The sequence below is a fragment of the Somniosus microcephalus genome, chromosome 33 (assembly GCF_052327205.1).
Source record: "Somniosus microcephalus isolate GS21.2 chromosome 33, FLI_Smic_1.0, whole genome shotgun sequence".
In the NCBI taxonomy this organism is placed as follows: Eukaryota; Metazoa; Chordata; class Chondrichthyes; order Squaliformes; family Somniosidae; genus Somniosus; species Somniosus microcephalus.
In genome coordinates this window covers 12,367,378-12,386,204 of record NC_141019.1, presented here as the reverse complement: position 1 = coordinate 12,386,204, position 18,827 = coordinate 12,367,378, and the positions used below count along the sequence as shown (strand labels likewise).

The 18,827-nt window shown below is 58.7% G+C and overlaps 1 protein-coding gene across 2 annotated transcripts in view; it reads right to left on the bottom strand.

Annotated features, from left to right (window-relative positions):
* LOC147096965 (calcitonin gene-related peptide type 1 receptor-like) overlaps nt 1–18,827 on the bottom strand; it is a 302,051-nt gene that overhangs the window by 94,242 nt on the left and 188,982 nt on the right. The window lies entirely within an intron of this gene.

Below are 18,827 nucleotides of genomic sequence, written 5' to 3'. Positions count from 1 at the left end.
AGAGTTCGGCACTACGAAAACAGCGGGAGCCCAGGAGAGAGCGAGAGTTCGGAGCTACTAAAACAGCGGGAGCCCAGGAGAGAGCGAGAGGTCGGCACTACTAAAACAGCGGGAGCCCAGGAGAGAGCGAGAGTTCGGCACTACTAAAACAGCGGGAGCCCAGGAGAGAGCGAGAGTGCGGCACTACTAAAACAGCGGGGGCCCAGGAGAGAGCGCGAGAGTTCGGCACTACTAAAACAGCGGGAGCCCAGGATAGAGCGAGAGTTCGGCACTACTAAAACAGCGGGAGCCCAGGAGAGAGCGAGAGTTCGGCACTACTAAAACAGCGGGAGCCCAGGAGAAAGCGAGACTTCGGCACTACTAAAACAGCGGGAGCCCAGGAGAGCGCGAGAGTTCGGCACTACTAAAACAGCGGGAGCCCAGGGGAGAGCGAGAGCTCGGCACTACTAAAACAGCGGGAGCCTAGGAGAGAGCGAGAGTTCGGCACTACTGAAACAGCGGGAGCCCAGGAGAGCGCGAGAGTTCGGCACTACTAAAACAGCGGGAGCCCAGGAGAGAGCGAGAGTTCGGCACTACTAAAACAGCAGGAGCCCAGGAGAGAGCGAGAGTTCGGCACGACTAAAACAGCGGGAGCCCAGGAGAGAGCGAGAGTTCGGAGCTATTAAAACAGCGGGAGCCCAGGAGAGAGCGAGAGTTCGGCGCTACTATAACAGCGGGAGCCCAGGAGAGAGCGAGAGTTCGGCACTACTAAAACAGCGGGAGCCCTGGAGAGAGCGAGAGTTCGGCACTACTAAAACAGCGGGAGCCCAGGAGAGAGCGAGAGTTCGGCACGACTAAAACAGCGGGAGCCCAGGAGAGAGCGAGAGTTCGGCACTACTAAAACAGTGGGAGCCCAGGAGAGCGCGAGAGTTCGGCACAACTAAAACAGCGGGAGCCCAGGGGAGAGCGAGAGTTCGGCACTACTAAAACAGCGGGAGCCCAGGAGAGAGCGAGAGTTCGGCACTACTAAAACAGCGGGAGCCCAGGAGAGCGAGAGTTCGGCACTACTAAAACAGCGGGAGCCCAGGAGAGAGCGCGAGAGTTCGGTGCTACTAAAACAGCGGGAGCCCAGGAGAGAGCGAGAGTTCGGCACGACTAAAACAGCGGGAGCCCAGGAGAGAGCGAGAGTTCGGCTCTACTAAAACAGCGGGAGCCCAGGAGAGAGCGCGAGTTCGGCAGTACTAAAACAGCGGGAGCCCAGGAGAGCGCGAGAGTTCGGCACTACTAAAACAGCGGGAGCCCAGGGGAGAGCGAGAGTTCGGCACTGCTAAAACAGCGGGAGCCCAGGAGAGAGCGAGAGTTCGGCACTACTGAAACAGCGGGAGCCCAGGAGAGCGCGAGAGTTCGGCACTACTAAAACAGCGGGAGCCGAGGAGAGAGCGAGAGTTCGGCACTCCTAAAACAGCGGGAGCCCAGGAGAGAGCGAGAGTTCGGCACTACTAAAACAGCGGGAGCCCAGGAGAGAGCGAGAGTTCGGCACTACTAAAACAGCGGGAGCCCAGGAGAGAGCGAGAGTTTGGCACTCCGAAAGCAGCGGGAGCCCAGGAGAGAGCGAGAGTTCGGCACTACTAAAACAGCGGGAGCCCAGGAGAGAGTGAGAGTTCGGCACTACAAAAACAGCGGGAGCCCAGGAGAGAGCGAGATTTCGGCACTACTAAAACAGCAGGAGCCCAGGAGAGCGCGAGAGTTCGGCACTACTAAAACAGCGGGAGCCCAGGAGAGCGCGAGAGTTCGGCACTACTGAAACAGCGGGAGCCCAGGAGAGAGCGAGAGTTCGGCACTACTAAAACAGCGGGAGCCCAGGAGAGCGCGAGAGTTCGGCACTACTGAAACAGCGGGAGCCCAGGAGAGAGCGAGAGTTCGGCACTACTAAAACAGTGGGAGCCCAGGAGAGCGCGAGAGTTCGGCACGACTAAAACAGCGGGAGCCCAGGAGAGAGCGAGAGTTCGGAGCTACTAAAACAGTGGGAGCCCAGGAAAGAGCGAGAGTTCGGCACTACTAAAACAGCGGGAGCCCAGGAGAGAGCGAGAGTTGAGAGCTACTAAAACAGCAGGAGCCCAGGAGAGAGCGAGAGTTCGGCACTACGAAAACAGCGGGAGCCCAGGACAGAGCGAGAGTTCGGAGCTACTAAAACAGCGGGAGCCCAGGAGAGAGCGAGAGTTCGGCACTACTAAAACAGCGGGAGCTAAGGGGAGAGCGAGAGTTCGGCACTACTAAAACAGCGGGAGCCCAGGAGAGCGCGAGAGTTCGGCACTACTAAAACAGCGGGAGCCCAGGAGAGAGCGAGAGTTCGGCACGACTAAAACAGCGGGAGCCCAGGAGAGAGCGAGAGTTCGGCACTACTAAAACAGCGGGAGCCCAGGAGAGCGCGAGAGTTCGGCACTACTAAAACAGCGGGAGCCCAGGAGAGAGCGAGAGTTCGGCACTACTAAAACAGCGGGAGTCCAGGAGAGAGCGCGAGTTCGGCAGTACTAAAACAGCGGGAGCCCAGGAGAGCGCGAGAGTTCGGCACAACTAAAACAGCGGGAGCCCAGGAGAGCGCGAGAGTTCGGCACTACTAAAACAGTGGGAGCCCAGGAGAGCGCGAGAGTTCGGCACGACTAAAACAGCGGGAGCCCAGGAGAGAGCGAGAGTTCGGCACTACTAAAACAGCGGGAGCCCAGGAGAGAGCGCGAGTTCGGCAGTACTAAAACAGCGGGAGCCCAGGAGAGCGCGAGAGTTCGGCACTACTAAAACAGCGGGAGCCCAGGAGAGAGTGAGAGTTCGGCACTACTAAAACAGCGGGAGCCCAGGAGAGAGCGAGATTTCGGCACTACTAAAACAGCAGGAGCCCAGGAGAGCGCGAGAGTTCGGCACTACTAAAACAGCGGGAGCCCAGGAGAGAGCGAGAGTTCGGCACTACTAAAACAGCGGGAGCCCAGGAGAGCGCGAGAGTTCGGCACTACTGAAACAGCGGGAGCCCAGGAGAGAGCGAGAGTTCGGCACTACTAAAACAGTGGGAGCCCAGGAGAGCGCGAGAGTTCGGAACGACTAAAACAGCGGGAGCCCAGGAGAGAGCGAGAGTTCGGAGCTACTAAAACAGTGGGAGCCCAGGAAAGAGCGAGAGTTCGGCACTACTAAAACAGTGGGAGCCCAGGAGAGCGCGAGAGTTCGGAGCTACTAAAACAGCGGGAGCCCAGGAGAGAGCGAGAGTTCGGAGCTACTAAAACAGCGGGAGCCCAGGAGAGAGCGAGAGTTCGGAGCGACTAAAACAGCGGGAGCCCAGGAGAGCGAGAGTTCGGAGCTACTAAAACAGCGGGTCCCACGGGAGCGAGAGTTCGGAGCTACTAAAACAGCGGGAGCCAAGGAGAGCGAGAGTTCGGAGCAACTAAAACAGCGGGGCCCCATGGGAGCGAGAGTTCGGAGCTACTAAAACAGCGGGAGCCCAGGAGAGAGCGAGAGTTCGGCACTACTAAAACAGCGGGGACCCACGGGAGCGAGAGTTCGGAGCTACTAAAACAGCGGGAGCCCAGGAGAGAGCGAGAGTTCGGCACTACTAAAACAGCGGGAGCCCAGGAGAGAGCGAGAGTTCGGCACTACTAAAACAGCGGAAGCCCAGGAGAGAGCGAGAGTTCGGCAGTACTAAAACAGCGGGAGCCCAGGAGAGAGCGAGAGTTCGGCACGACTAAAACAGTGGGGGCCCAGGAGAGAGCGCGAGAGTTCGGCACTACTAAAACAGCGGGAGCCCAGGATAGAGCGAGAGTTCGGCACTACTAAAACAGCGGGAGCCCAGGAGAGAGCGAGAGTTCGGCACTACTAAAACAGCGGGAGCCCAGGAGAGAGCGAGAGTTCGGCACTACTAAAACTGCGGGAGCCCAGGAGAGCGAGAGTTCGGCACTACTAAAACAGCGGGAGCCCAGGAGAGAGCGAGAGTTCGGTACTACTAAAACAGCGGGAGCCCAGGAGAGAGCGAGAGTTCGGCACGACTAAAACAGCGGGAGCGCAGGAGAGAGCGAGAGTTCGGCACTACTAAACAGCGGGAGCCCAGGAGAGAGCGAGAGTTCGGCACTACTAAAACAGCGGGAGCCCAGGAGAGAGCGAGAGTTTGGCACTCCTAAAGCAGCGGGAGCCCAGGAGAGAGCGAGAGTTCGGCACTACTAAAACAGCGGGAGCCCAGGAGAGAGAGAGAGTTCGGCACTACTAAAACAGCGGGAGCCCAGGAGAGAGCGAGATTTCGGCACTACTAAAACAGCAGGAGCCCAGGAGAGCGCGAGAGTTCGGCACTACTAAAACAGCGGGAGCCCAGGAGAGAGCGAGTGTTCGGCACTACTAAAACAGCGGGAGCCCAGGAGAGCGCAAGAGTTCGGCACTACTGAAACAGCGGGAGCCCAGGAGAGAGCGAGAGTTCGGCACTACTAAAACAGTGGGAGCCCAGGAGAGCGCGAGAGTTCGGCACTCCTAAAACAGCGGGAGCCCAGGAGAGAGCGAGAGTTCGGAGCTACTAAAACAGTGGGAGCCCAGGAAAGAGCGAGAGTTCGGCACGACTAAAACAGCGGGAGCCCAGGAGAGAGCGAGAGTTGAGAGCTACTAAAACAGCGGGAGCCCAGGAGAGAGCGAGAGTTCGGCACTACGAAAACAGCGGGAGCCCAGGAGAGAGCGAGAGTTCGGAGCTACTAAAACAGCGGGAGCCCAGGAGAGAGCGAGAGTTCGGCACTACTAAAACAGCGGGAGCCCAGGAGAGAGCGAGAGTTCGGCACTACTAAAACAGCGGGAGCCCAGGAGAGAGCGAGAGTTCGGAGCTACTAAAAGATCGGGAGCACAGGAGAGAGCGAGAGTTCGGCACTACTAAAACAGCGGGAGCCCAGGAGAGAGCGAGAGTTCGGCACTACTAAAACAGCGGGAGCTAAGGAGAGAGCGAGAGTTCGGCACTACTAAAACAGTGGGAGCCCAGGAGAGCGCGAGAGTTCGGCACTACTAAAACAGCGGGAGCCCAGGAGAGAGCGAGAGTTCGGCACTACTAAAACAGCGGGAGCCCAGGGGAGAGCGAGAGTTCGGCACTACTAAAACAGCGGGAGCCCAGGAGAGAGCGAGAGTTCGGCACTACTGAAACAGCGGGAGCCCAGGAGAGCGCGAGAGTTCGGCACTACTAAAACAGCGGGAGCCCAGGAGAGAGCGAGAGTTCGGCACTACTAAAACAGCGGGAGCCCAGGAGAGAGCGAGAGTTCGGCACGACTAAAACAGCGGGAGCCCAGGAGAGAGGGAGAGTTCGGAGCTACTGAAACAGCGGGAGCCCAGGAGAGAGTGAGAGTTCGGCGCTACTAAAACAGCGGGAGCCCAGGAGAGAGCGAGAGTTCGGCACTACTAAAACAGCGGGAGCCCAGGAGAGAGCAAGAGTTCGGCGCGACTAAAACAGCGGGAGCCCAGGCGAGCGCGAGAGTTCGGCACTGCTAAAACAGCGGGAGCCCAGGAGAGAGCGAGAGTTCGGAGCTACTAAAACAGTGGGAGCCCAGGAAAGAGCGAGAGTTCGGCACCACTAAAACAGCGGGAGCCCAGGAGAGAGCGAGAGTTGAGAGCTACTAAAACAGCGGGAGCCCAGGAGAGAGCGAGAGTTCGGCACTACGAAAACAGCGGGAGCCCAGGAGAGAGCGAGAGTTCGGAGCTACTAAAACAGCGGGAGCCCAGGAGAGAGCGAGAGTTCGGCACTACTAAAACAGCGGGAGCCCAGGAGAGAGCGAGAGTTCGGCACTACTAAAACAGCGGAAGCCCAGGAGAGAGCGAGAGTTCGGTAGTACTAAAACAGCGGGAGCCCAGGAGAGAGCGAGAGTTCGGCACGACTAAAACAGCGGGGGCCCAGGAGAGAGCGCGAGAGTTCGGCACGACTAAAACAGCGGGAGCCCAGGATAGAGCGAGAGTTCGGCACTACTAAAACAGCGGGAGCCCAGGAGAGAGCGAGAGTTCGGCACTACTAAAACAGCGGGAGCCCAGGAGAGAGCGAGAGTTCGGCACTACTAAAACAGCGGGAGCCCAGGAGAGCGAGAGTTCGGCACTACTAAAACAGCGGGAGCCCAGGAGAGAGCGCGAGAGTTCGGTGCTACTAAAACAGCGGGAGCCCAGGAGAGAGCGAGAGTTCGGCACGACTAAAACAGCGGGAGCCCAGGAGAGAGCGAGAGTTCGGCACTACTAAAACAGCGGGAGCCCAGGAGAGAGCGCGAGTTCGGCAGTACTAAAACAGCGGGAGCCCAGGAGAGCGCGAGAGTTCGGCACTACTAAAACAGCGGGAGCCCAGGGGAGAGCGAGAGTTCGGCACTGCTAAAACAGCGGGAGCCCAGGAGAGAGCGAGAGTTCGGCACTACTGAAACAGCGGGAGCCCAGGAGAGCGCGAGAGTTCGGCACTACTAAAACAGCGGGAGCCCAGGAGAGAGCGAGAGTTCGGCACTCCTAAAACAGCGGGAGCCCAGGAGAGAGCGAGAGTTCGGCACTACTAAAACAGCGGGAGCCCAGGAGAGAGCGAGAGTTCGGCACTACTAAAACAGCGGGAGCCCAGGAGAGAGCGAGAGTTTGGCACTCCGAAAGCAGCGGGAGCCCAGGAGAGAGCGAGAGTTCGGCACTACTAAAACAGCGGGAGCCCAGGAGAGAGTGAGAGTTCGGCACTACTAAAACAGCGGGAGCCCAGGAGAGAGCGAGATTTCGGCACTACTAAAACAGCAGGAGCCCAGGAGAGCGCGAGAGTTCGGCACTACTAAAACAGCGGGAGCCCAGGAGAGAGCGAGAGTTCGGCACTACTAAAACAGCGGGAGCCCAGGAGAGCGCGAGAGTTCGGCACTACTGAAACAGCGGGAGCCCAGGAGAGAGCGAGAGTTCGGCACTACTAAAACAGTGGGAGCCCAGGAGAGCGCGAGAGTTCGGAACGACTAAAACAGCGGGAGCCCAGGAGAGAGCGAGAGTTCGGAGCTACTAAAACAGTGGGAGCCCAGGAAAGAGCGAGAGTTCGGCACTACTAAAACAGCGGGAGCCCAGGAGAGAGCGAGAGTTGAGAGCTACTAAAACAGCAGGAGCCCAGGAGAGAGCGAGAGTTCGGCACTCCTAAAACAGCGGGAGCCCAGGAGAGAGCGAGAGTTCGGCACTACTAAAACAGCGGGAGCCCAGGAGAGAGCGAGAGTTCGGCACTACTAAAACAGCGGGAGCCCAGGAGAGAGCGAGAGTTTGGCACTCCGAAAGCAGCGGGAGCCCAGGAGAGAGCGAGAGTTCGGCACTACTAAAACAGCGGGAGCCCAGGAGAGAGTGAGAGTTCGGCACTACTAAAACAGCGGGAGCCCAGGAGAGAGCGAGATTTCGGCACTACTAAAACAGCAGGAGCCCAGGAGAGCGCGAGAGTTCGGCACTACTAAAACAGCGGGAGCCCAGGAGAGAGCGAGAGTTCGGCACTACTAAAACAGCGGGAGCCCAGGAGAGCGCGAGAGTTCGGCACTACTGAAACAGCGGGAGCCCAGGAGAGAGCGAGAGTTCGGCACTACTAAAACAGTGGGAGCCCAGGAGAGCGCGAGAGTTCGGAACGACTAAAACAGCGGGAGCCCAGGAGAGAGCGAGAGTTCGGAGCTACTAAAACAGTGGGAGCCCAGGAAAGAGCGAGAGTTCGGCACTACTAAAACAGCGGGAGCCCAGGAGAGAGCGAGAGTTGAGAGCTACTAAAACAGCAGGAGCCCAGGAGAGAGCGAGAGTTCGGCACTACGAAAACAGCGGGAGCCCAGGACAGAGCGAGAGTTCGGAGCTACTAAAACAGCGGGAGCCCAGGAGAGAGCGAGAGTTCGGCACTACTAAAACAGCGGGAGCCCAGGAGAGAGCGAGAGTTCGGCACTACTAAAACAGCGGGAGCCCAGGAGAGCGCGAGAGTTCGGCACTACTAAAACAGCGGGAGCCCAGGAGAGAGCGAGAGTTCGGCACGACTAAAACAGCGGGAGCCCAGGAGAGAGCGAGAGTTCGGCACTACTAAAACAGCGGGAGCCCAGGAGAGCGCGAGAGTTCGGCACTACTAAAACAGCGGGAGCCCAGGAGAGAGCGAGAGTTCGGCACTACTAAAACAGCGGGAGTCCAGGAGAGAGCGCGAGTTCGGCAGTACTAAAACAGCGGGAGCCCAGGAGAGCGCGAGAGTTCGGCACAACTAAAACAGCGGGAGCCCAGGAGAGCGCGAGAGTTCGGCACTACTAAAACAGCGGGAGCCCAGGAGAGAGCGAGAGTTCGGCACTACTAAAACAGCGGGAGCCCAAGAGAGAGCGAGAGTTCGGCACGACTAAAACAGCGGGAGCCCAGGAGAGAGGGAGAGTTCGGAGCTACTAAAACAGCGGGAGCCCAGGAGAGAGCGAGAGTTCGGCGCTACTAAAACAGCGGGAGCCCAGGAGAGAGCGAGAGTTCGGCACTACTAAAACAGCGGGAGCCCAGGAGAGAGCAAGAGTTCGGCGCTACTAAAACAGCGGGAGCCCTGGAGAGAGCGAGAGTTCGGCACTACTAAAACAGCGGGAGCCCAGGAGAGAGCGAGAGTTCGGCACTACTAACACAGCGGGAGCCCAGGCGAGCGCGAGAGTTCGGCAGTACTAAAACAGCGGGAGCCCAGGAGAGAGCGAGAGTTCGGCACTACTAAAACAGCGGGGGCCCAGGTGAGAGCGCGAGAGTTCGGCACTACTAAAACAGCGGGAGCCCAGGAGAGAGCGAGAGTTCGGCGCTACTAAAACAGCGGGAGCCCAGGAGAGAGCGAGTGTTCGGCACTACTAAAACAGCGGGAGCCCAGGAGAGAGCAAGATTTCGGAGCTGCTAAAACAGTGGGAGCCCAGGAAAGAGCGAGAGTTCGGCACCACTAAAACAGCGGGAGCCCAGGAGAGAGCGAGAGTTGAGAGCTACTAAAACAGCGGGAGCCCAGCAGAGAGCGAGAGTTCGGCACTACGAAAACAGCGGGAGCCCAGGAGAGAGCGAGAGTTCGGAGCTACTAAAACAGCGGGAGCCCAGGAGAGAGCGAGAGTTCGGCACTACTAAAACAGCGGGAGCCCAGGAGAGAGCGAGAGTTCGGCACTACTAAAACAGCGGAAGCCCAGGAGAGAGCGAGAGTTCGGCACTACTAAAACAGCGGGGGCCCAGGAGAGAGCGCGAGAGTTCGGCACGACGAAAACAGCGGGAGCCCAGGATAGAGCGAGAGTTCGGCACTACTAAAACAGCGGGAGCCCAGGAGAGAGCGAGAGTTCGGCACTACTAAAACAGTGGGAGCCCAGGAGAGAGCGAGAGTTCGGCACTACTAAAACAGCGGGAGCCCAGGAGAGCGAGAGTTCGGCACTACTAAAACAGCGGGAGCCCAGGAGAGAGCGAGAGTTCGGTACTACTAAAACAGCGGGAGCCCAGGAGAGAGCGAGAGTTCGGCACTACTAAAACAGCTGGAGCCCAGGAGAGAGCGAGAGTTCGGCACTACTAAAACAGCGGGAGCCCAGGAGAGAGCGCGAGTTCGGCAGTACTAAAACAGCGGGAGCCCACGAGAGCGCGAGAGTTCGGCACTACTAAAACAGTGGGAGCCCAGGGGAGAGCGAGAGTTCGGCGCTACTAAAACAGCGGGAGCCTAGGAGAGAGTGAGAGTTCGGCACTACTGAAACAGCGGGAGCCCAGGAGAGAGCGAGAGTTCGGCACTACTAAAACAGTGGGAGCCCAGGAGAGCGCGAGAGTTCGGCACTACTAAAACAGCGGGAGCCCAGGAGAGAGCGAGAGTTCGGAGCTACTAAAACAGTGGGAGCCCAGGAAAGAGCGAGAGTTCGGCACTACTAAAACAGCGGGAGCCCAGGAGAGAGCGAGAGTTGAGAGCTACTAAAACAGCGGGAGCCCAGGAGAGAGCGAGAGTTCGGCACTACGAAAACAGCGGGAGCCCAGGAGAGAGCGAGAGTTCGGAGCTACTAAAACAGCGGGAGCCCAGGAGAGAGCGAGAGTTCGGCACTACTAAAACAGCGGGAGCCCAGGAGAGAGCGAGAGTTCGGCACTACTTAAACAGCGGGAGCCCAGGAGAGAGCGAGAGTTCGGAGCTACTAAAAGAGCGGGAGCACAGGAGAGAGCGAGAGTTCAGCACTACTAAAACAGCGGGAGCCCAGGAGAGAGCGAGAGTTCGGCACTACTAAAACAGCGGGAGCTAAGGAGAGAGCGAGAGTTCGGCACTACTAAAACAGCGGGAGCCCAGGAGAGAGCGAGAGTTCGGCACCACTAAAACAGCGGGAGCCCAGGAGAGCGCGAGAGTTCGGCACTACTAAAACAGCGGGAGCCCAGGAGAGAGCGAGAGTTCGGCACGACTAAAACAGCGGGAGCCCAGGAGAGAGCGAGAGTTCGGCACTACTAAAACAGTGGGAGCCCAGGAGAGCGCGAGAGTTCGGCACAACTAAAACAGCGGGAGCCCAGGGGAGAGCGAGAGTTCGGCACTACTAAAACAGCGGGAGCCCAGGAGAGAGCGAGAGTTCGGCACTACTAAAACAGCGGGAGCCCAGGAGAGCGAGAGTTCGGCACTACTAAAACAGCGGGAGCCCAGGAGAGAGCGCGAGAGTTCGGTGCTACTAAAACAGCGGGAGCCCAGGAGAGAGCGAGAGTTCGGCACGACTAAAACAGCGGGAGCCCAGGAGAGAGCGAGAGTTCGGCTCTACTAAAACAGCGGGAGCCCAGGAGAGAGCGCGAGTTCGGCAGTACTAAAACAGCGGGAGCCCAGGAGAGCGCGAGAGTTCGGCACTACTAAAACAGCGGGAGCCCAGGGGAGAGCGAGAGTTCGGCACTGCTAAAACAGCGGGAGCCCAGGAGAGAGCGAGAGTTCGGCACTACTGAAACAGCGGGAGCCCAGGAGAGCGCGAGAGTTCGGCACTACTAAAACAGCGGGAGCCGAGGAGAGAGCGAGAGTTCGGCACTCCTAAAACAGCGGGAGCCCAGGAGAGAGCGAGAGTTCGGCACTACTAAAACAGCGGGAGCCCAGGAGAGAGCGAGAGTTCGGCACTACTAAAACAGCGGGAGCCCAGGAGAGAGCGAGAGTTTGGCACTCCGAAAGCAGCGGGAGCCCAGGAGAGAGCGAGAGTTCGGCACTACTAAAACAGCGGGAGCCCAGGAGAGAGTGAGAGTTCGGCACTACAAAAACAGCGGGAGCCCAGGAGAGAGCGAGATTTCGGCACTACTAAAACAGCAGGAGCCCAGGAGAGCGCGAGAGTTCGGCACTACTAAAACAGCGGGAGCCCAGGAGAGCGCGAGAGTTCGGCACTACTGAAACAGCGGGAGCCCAGGAGAGAGCGAGAGTTCGGCACTACTAAAACAGCGGGAGCCCAGGAGAGCGCGAGAGTTCGGCACTACTGAAACAGCGGGAGCCCAGGAGAGAGCGAGAGTTCGGCACTACTAAAACAGTGGGAGCCCAGGAGAGCGCGAGAGTTCGGCACGACTAAAACAGCGGGAGCCCAGGAGAGAGCGAGAGTTCGGAGCTACTAAAACAGTGGGAGCCCAGGAAAGAGCGAGAGTTCGGCACTACTAAAACAGCGGGAGCCCAGGAGAGAGCGAGAGTTGAGAGCTACTAAAACAGCAGGAGCCCAGGAGAGAGCGAGAGTTCGGCACTACGAAAACAGCGGGAGCCCAGGACAGAGCGAGAGTTCGGAGCTACTAAAACAGCGGGAGCCCAGGAGAGAGCGAGAGTTCGGCACTACTAAAACAGCGGGAGCTAAGGGGAGAGCGAGAGTTCGGCACTACTAAAACAGCGGGAGCCCAGGAGAGCGCGAGAGTTCGGCACTACTAAAACAGCGGGAGCCCAGGAGAGAGCGAGAGTTCGGCACGACTAAAACAGCGGGAGCCCAGGAGAGAGCGAGAGTTCGGCACTACTAAAACAGCGGGAGCCCAGGAGAGCGCGAGAGTTCGGCACTACTAAAACAGCGGGAGCCCAGGAGAGAGCGAGAGTTCGGCACTACTAAAACAGCGGGAGTCCAGGAGAGAGCGCGAGTTCGGCAGTACTAAAACAGCGGGAGCCCAGGAGAGCGCGAGAGTTCGGCACAACTAAAACAGCGGGAGCCCAGGAGAGCGCGAGAGTTCGGCACTACTAAAACAGCGGGAGCCCAGGAGAGAGCGAGAGTTCGGCACTACTAAAACAGCGGGAGCCCAGGAGAGAGCGAGAGTTCGGCACGACTAAAACAGCGGGAGCCCAGGAGAGAGGGAGAGTTCGGAGCTACTAAAACAGCGGGAGCCCAGGAGAGAGCGAGAGTTCGGCGCTACTAAAACAGCGGGAGCCCAGGAGAGAGCGAGAGTTCGGCACTACTAAAACAGCGGGAGCCCAGGAGAGAGCAAGAGTTCGGCGCTACTAAAACAGCGGGAGCCCTGGAGAGAGCGAGAGTTCGGCACTACTAAAACAGCGGGAGCCCAGGAGAGAGCGAGAGTTCGGCACTACTAACACAGCGGGAGCCCAGGCGAGCGCGAGAGTTCGGCAGTACTAAAACAGCGGGAGCCCAGGAGAGAGCGAGAGTTCGGCACTACTAAAACAGCGGGGGCCCAGGTGAGAGCGCGAGAGTTCGGCACTACTAAAACAGCGGGAGCCCAGGAGAGAGCGAGAGTTCGGCGCTACTAAAACAGCGGGAGCCCAGGAGAGAGCGAGAGTTCGGCACTACTAAAACAGCGGGAGCCCAGGAGAGAGCAAGATTTCGGAGCTACTAAAACAGTGGGAGCCCAGGAAAGAGCGAGAGTTCGGCACCACTAAAACAGCGGGAGCCCAGGAGAGAGCGAGAGTTGAGAGCTACTAAAACAGCGGGAGCCCAGCAGAGAGCGAGAGTTCGGCACTACGAAAACAGCGGGAGCCCAGGAGAGAGCGAGAGTTCGGAGCTACTAAAACAGCGGGAGCCCAGGAGAGAGCGAGAGTTCGGCACTACTAAAACAGCGGGAGCCCAGGAGAGAGCGAGAGTTCGGCACTACTAAAACAGCGGAAGCCCAGGAGAGAGCGAGAGTTCGGCAGTACTAAAACAGCGGGAGCCCAGGAGAGAGCGAGAGTTCGGCACTACTAAAACAGCGGGGGCCCAGGAGAGAGCGCGAGAGTTCGGCACGACGAAAACAGCGGGAGCCCAGGATAGAGCGAGAGTTCGGCACTACTAAAACAGCGGGAGCCCAGGAGAGAGCGAGAGTTCGGCACTACTAAAACAGTGGGAGCCCAGGAGAGAGCGAGAGTTCGGCACTACTAAAACAGCGGGAGCCCAGGAGAGCGAGAGTTCGGCACTACTAAAACAGCGGGAGCCCAGGAGAGAGCGAGAGTTCGGTACTACTAAAACAGCGGGAGCCCAGGAGAGAGCGAGAGTTCGGCACTACTAAAACAGCTGGAGCCCAGGAGAGAGCGAGAGTTCGGCACTACTAAAACAGCGGGAGCCCAGGAGAGAGCGCGAGTTCGGCAGTACTAAAACAGCGGGAGCCCAGGAGAGCGCGAGAGTTCGGCACTACTAAAACAGCGGGAGCCCAGGGGAGAGCGAGAGTTCGGCGCTACTAAAACAGCGGGAGCCTAGGAGAGAGTGAGAGTTCGGCACTACTGAAACAGCGGGAGCCCAGGAGAGAGCGAGAGTTCGGCACCACTAAAACAGTGGGAGCCCAGGAGAGCGCGAGAGTTCGGCACTACTAAAACAGCGGGAGCCCAGGAGAGAGCGAGAGTTCGGAGCTACTAAAACAGTGGGAGCCCAGGAAAGAGCGAGAGTTCGGCACGACTAAAACAGCGGGAGCCCAGGAGAGAGCGAGAGTTGAGAGCTACTAAAACAGCGGGAGCCCAGGAGAGAGCGAGAGTTCGGCACTACGAAAACAGCGGGAGCCCAGGAGAGAGCGAGAGTTCGGAGCTACTAAAACAGCGGGAGCCCAGGAGAGAGCGAGAGTTCGGCACTACTAAAACAGCGGGAGCCCAGGAGAGAGCGAGAGTTCGGCACTACTTAAACAGCGGGAGCCCAGGAGAGAGCGAGAGTTCGGAGCTACTAAAAGAGCGGGAGCACAGGAGAGAGCGAGAGTTCAGCACTACTAAAACAGCGGGAGCCCAGGAGAGAGCGAGAGTTCGGCACTACTAAAACAGCGGGAGCTAAGGAGAGAGCGAGAGTTCGGCACTACTAAAACAGCGGGAGCCCAGGAGAGAGCGAGAGTTCGGCACCACTAAAACAGCGGGAGCCCAGGAGAGCGCGAGAGTTCGGCACTACTAAAACAGCGGGAGCCCAGGAGAGAGCGAGAGTTCGGCACGACTAAAACAGCGGGAGCCCAGGAGAGAGCGAGAGTTCGGCACTACTAAAACAGTGGGAGCCCAGGAGAGCGCGAGAGTTCGGCACTACTAAAACAGCGGGAGCCCAGGAGAGAGCGAGAGTTCGGCACTACTAAAACAGCGGGAGCCCAGGAGAGAGCGCGAGTTCGGCAGTACTAAAACAGCGGGAGCCCAGGAGAGCGCGAGAGGTCGGCACTACTAAAACAGCGGGAGCCCAGGGGAGAGCGAGAGTTCGGCACTACTAAAACAGCGGGAGCCCAGGAGAGAGCGAGAGTTCGGCACTACTGAAACAGCGGGAGCCCAGGAGAGCGCGAGAGTTCGGCACTACTAAAACAGCGGGAGCCCAGGAGAGAGCGAGAGTTCGGCACTACTAAAACAGCGGGAGCCCAGGAGAGAGCGAGAGTTCGGCACGACTAAAACAGCGGGAGCCCAGGAGAGAGGGAGAGTTCGGAGCTACTAAAACAGCGGGAGGCCAGGAGAGAGCGAGAGTTCGGCGCTACTAAAACAGCGGGAGCCCAGGAGAGAGCGAGAGTTCGGCACTACTAAAACAGCGGGAGACCAGGAGAGAGCAAGAGTTCGGCGCCACGAAAACAGCGGGAGCCCTGGAGAGAGCGAGAGTTCGGCACTACTAAAACAGCAGGAGCCCAGGAGAGAGCGAGAGTTCGGCACTACTAACACAGCGGGAGCCCAGGCGAGCGCGAGAGTTCGGCACTACTAAAACAGCGGGAGCCCAGGAGAGAGCGAGAGTTCGGAGCTACTAAAACAGTGGGAGCCCAGGAAAGAGCGAGAGTTCGGCACCACTAAAACAGCGGGAGCCCAGGAGAGAGCGAGAGTTGAGAGCTACTAAAACAGCGGGAGCCCAGGAGAGAGCGAGAGTTCGGCACTACGAAAACAGCGGGAGCCCAGGAGAGAGCGAGAGTTCGGAGCTACTAAAACAGCGGGAGCCCAGGAGAGAGCGAGAGGTCGGCACTACTAAAACAGCGGGAGCCCAGGAGAGAGCGAGAGTTCGGCACTACTAAAACAGCGGAAGCCCAGGAGAGAGCGAGAGTTCGGCTGTACTAAAACAGCGGGAGCCCAGGAGAGAGCGAGAGTGCGGCACTACTAAAACAGCGGGGGCCCAGGAGAGAGCGCGAGAGTTCGGCACTACTAAAACAGCGGGAGCCTAGGAGAGAGCGAGAGTGCGGCACTACTGAAACAGCGGGAGCCCAGGAGAGCGCGAGAGTTCGGCACTACTAAAACAGCGGGAGCCCAGGAGAGAGCGAGAGTTCGGCACTACTAAAACAGCAGGAGCCCAGGAGAGAGCGAGAGTTCGGCACGACTAAAACAGCGGGAGCCCAGGAGAGAGCGAGAGTTCGGAGCTATTAAAACAGCGGGAGCCCAGGAGAGAGCGAGAGTTCGGCGCTACTATAACAGCGGGAGCCCAGGAGAGAGCGAGAGTTCGGCACTACTAAAACAGCGGGAGCCCTGGAGAGAGCGAGAGTTCGGCACTACTAAAACAGCGGGAGCCCAGGAGAGAGCGAGAGTTCGGCACGACTAAAACAGCGGGAGCCCAGGAGAGAGCGAGAGTTCGGCACTACTAAAACAGTGGGAGCCCAGGAGAGCGCGAGAGTTCGGCACAACTAAAACAGCGGGAGCCCAGGGGAGAGCGAGAGTTCGGCACTACTAAAACAGCGGGAGCCCAGGAGAGAGCGAGAGTTCGGCACTACTAAAACAGCGGGAGCCCAGGAGAGCGAGAGTTCGGCACTACTAAAACAGCGGGAGCCCAGGAGAGAGCGCGAGAGTTCGGTGCTACTAAAACAGCGGGAGCCCAGGAGAGAGCGAGAGTTCGGCACGACTAAAACAGCGGGAGCCCAGGAGAGAGCGAGAGTTCGGCTCTACTAAAACAGCGGGAGCCCAGGAGAGAGCGCGAGTTCGGCAGTACTAAAACAGCGGGAGCCCAGGAGAGCGCGAGAGTTCGGCACTACTAAAACAGCGGGAGCCCAGGGGAGAGCGAGAGTTCGGCACTGCTAAAACAGCGGGAGCCCAGGAGAGAGCGAGAGTTCGGCACTACTGAAACAGCGGGAGCCCAGGAGAGCGCGAGAGTTCGGCACTACTAAAACAGCGGGAGCCGAGGAGAGAGCGAGAGTTCGGCACTCCTAAAACAGCGGGAGCCCAGGAGAGAGCGAGAGTTCGGCACTACTAAAACAGCGGGAGCCCAGGAGAGAGCGAGAGTTCGGCACTACTAAAACAGCGGGAGCCCAGGAGAGAGCGAGAGTTTGGCACTCCGAAAGCAGCGGGAGCCCAGGAGAGAGCGAGAGTTCGGCACTACTAAAACAGCGGGAGCCCAGGAGAGAGTGAGAGTTCGGCACTACAAAAACAGCGGGAGCCCAGGAGAGAGCGAGATTTCGGCACTACTAAAACAGCAGGAGCCCAGGAGAGCGCGAGAGTTCGGCACTACTAAAACAGCGGGAGCCCAGGAGAGCGCGAGAGTTCGGCACTACTGAAACAGCGGGAGCCCAGGAGAGAGCGAGAGTTCGGCACTACTAAAACAGCGGGAGCCCAGGAGAGCGCGAGAGTTCGGCACTACTGAAACAGCGGGAGCCCAGGAGAGAGCGAGAGTTCGGCACTACTAAAACAGTGGGAGCCCAGGAGAGCGCGAGAGTTCGGCACGACTAAAACAGCGGGAGCCCAGGAGAGAGCGAGAGTTCGGAGCTACTAAAACAGTGGGAGCCCAGGAAAGAGCGAGAGTTCGGCACTACTAAAACAGCGGGAGCCCAGGAGAGAGCGAGAGTTGAGAGCTACTAAAACAGCAGGAGCCCAGGAGAGAGCGAGAGTTCGGCACTACGAAAACAGCGGGAGCCCAGGACAGAGCGAGAGTTCGGAGCTACTAAAACAGCGGGAGCCCAGGAGAGAGCGAGAGTTCGGCACTACTAAAACAGCGGGAGCTAAGGGGAGAGCGAGAGTTCGGCACTACTAAAACAGCGGGAGCCCAGGAGAGCGCGAGAGTTCGGCACTACTAAAACAGCGGGAGCCCAGGAGAGAGCGAGAGTTCGGCACGACTAAAACAGCGGGAGCCCAGGAGAGAGCGAGAGTTCGGCACTACTAAAACAGCGGGAGCCCAGGAGAGCGCGAGAGTTCGGCACTACTAAAACAGCGGGAGCCCAGGAGAGAGCGAGAGTTCGGCACTACTAAAACAGCGGGAGTCCAGGAGAGAGCGCGAGTTCGGCAGTACTAAAACAGCGGGAGCCCAGGAGAGCGCGAGAGTTCGGCACAACTAAAACAGCGGGAGCCCAGGAGAGCGCGAGAGTTCGGCACTACTAAAACAGCGGGAGCCCAGGAGAGAGCGAGAGTTCGGCACTACTAAAACAGCGGGAGCCCAGGAGAGAGCGAGAGTTCGGCACGACTAAAACAGCGGGAGCCCAGGAGAGAGGGAGAGTTCGGAGCTACTAAAACAGCGGGAGCCCAGGAGAGAGCGAGAGTTCGGCGCTACTAAAACAGCGGGAGCCCAGGAGAGAGCGAGAGTTCGGCACTACTAAAACAGCGGGAGCCCAGGAGAGAGCAAGAGTTCGGCGCTACTAAAACAGCGGGAGCCCTGGAGAGAGCGAGAGTTCGGCACTACTAAAACAGCGGGAGCCCAGGAGAGAGCGAGAGTTCGGCACTACTAACACAGCGGGAGCCCAGGCGAGCGCGAGAGTTCGGCAGTACTAAAACAGCGGGAGCCCAGGAGAGAGCGAGAGTTCGGCACTACTAAAACAGCGGGGGCCCAGGTGAGAGCGCGAGAGTTCGGCACTACTAAAACAGCGGGAGCCCAGGAGAGAGCGAGAGTTCGGCGCTACTAAAACAGCGGGAGCCCAGGAGAGAGTGAGAGTTCGGCACTACTAAAACAGCGGGAGCCCAGGAGAGAGCAAGATTTCGGAGCTACTAAAACAGTGGGAGCCCAGGAAAGAGCGAGAGTTCGGCACCACTAAAACAGCGGGAGCCCAGGAGAGAGCGAGAGTTGAGAGCTACTAAAACAGCGGGAGCCCAGCAGAGAGCGAGAGTTCGGCACTACGAAAACAGCGGGAGCCCAGGAGAGAGCGAGAGTTCGGAGCTACTAAAACAGCGGGAGCCCAGGAGAGAGCGAGAGTTCGGCACTACTAAAACAGCGGGAGCCCAGGAGAGAGCGAGAGTTCGGCACTACTAAAACAGCGGAAGCCCAGGAGAGAGCGAGAGTTCGGCAGTACTAAAACAGCGGGAGCCCAGGAGAGAGCGAGAGTTCGGCACTACTAAAACAGCGGGGGCCCAGGAGAGAGCGCGAGAGTTCGGCACGACGAAAACAGCGGGAGCCCAGGATAGAGCGAGAGTTCGGCACTACTAAAACAGCGGGAGCCCAGGAGAGAGCGAGAGTTCGGCACTACTAAAACAGTGGGAGCCCAGGAGAGAGCGAGAGTTCGGCACTACTAAAACAGCGGGAGCCCAGGAGAGCGAGAGTTCGGCACTACTAAAACAGCGGGAGCCCAGGAGAGAGCGAGAGTTCGGTACTACTAAAACAGCGGGAGCCCAGGAGAGAGCGAGAGTTCGGCACTACTAAAACAGCTGGAGCCCAGGA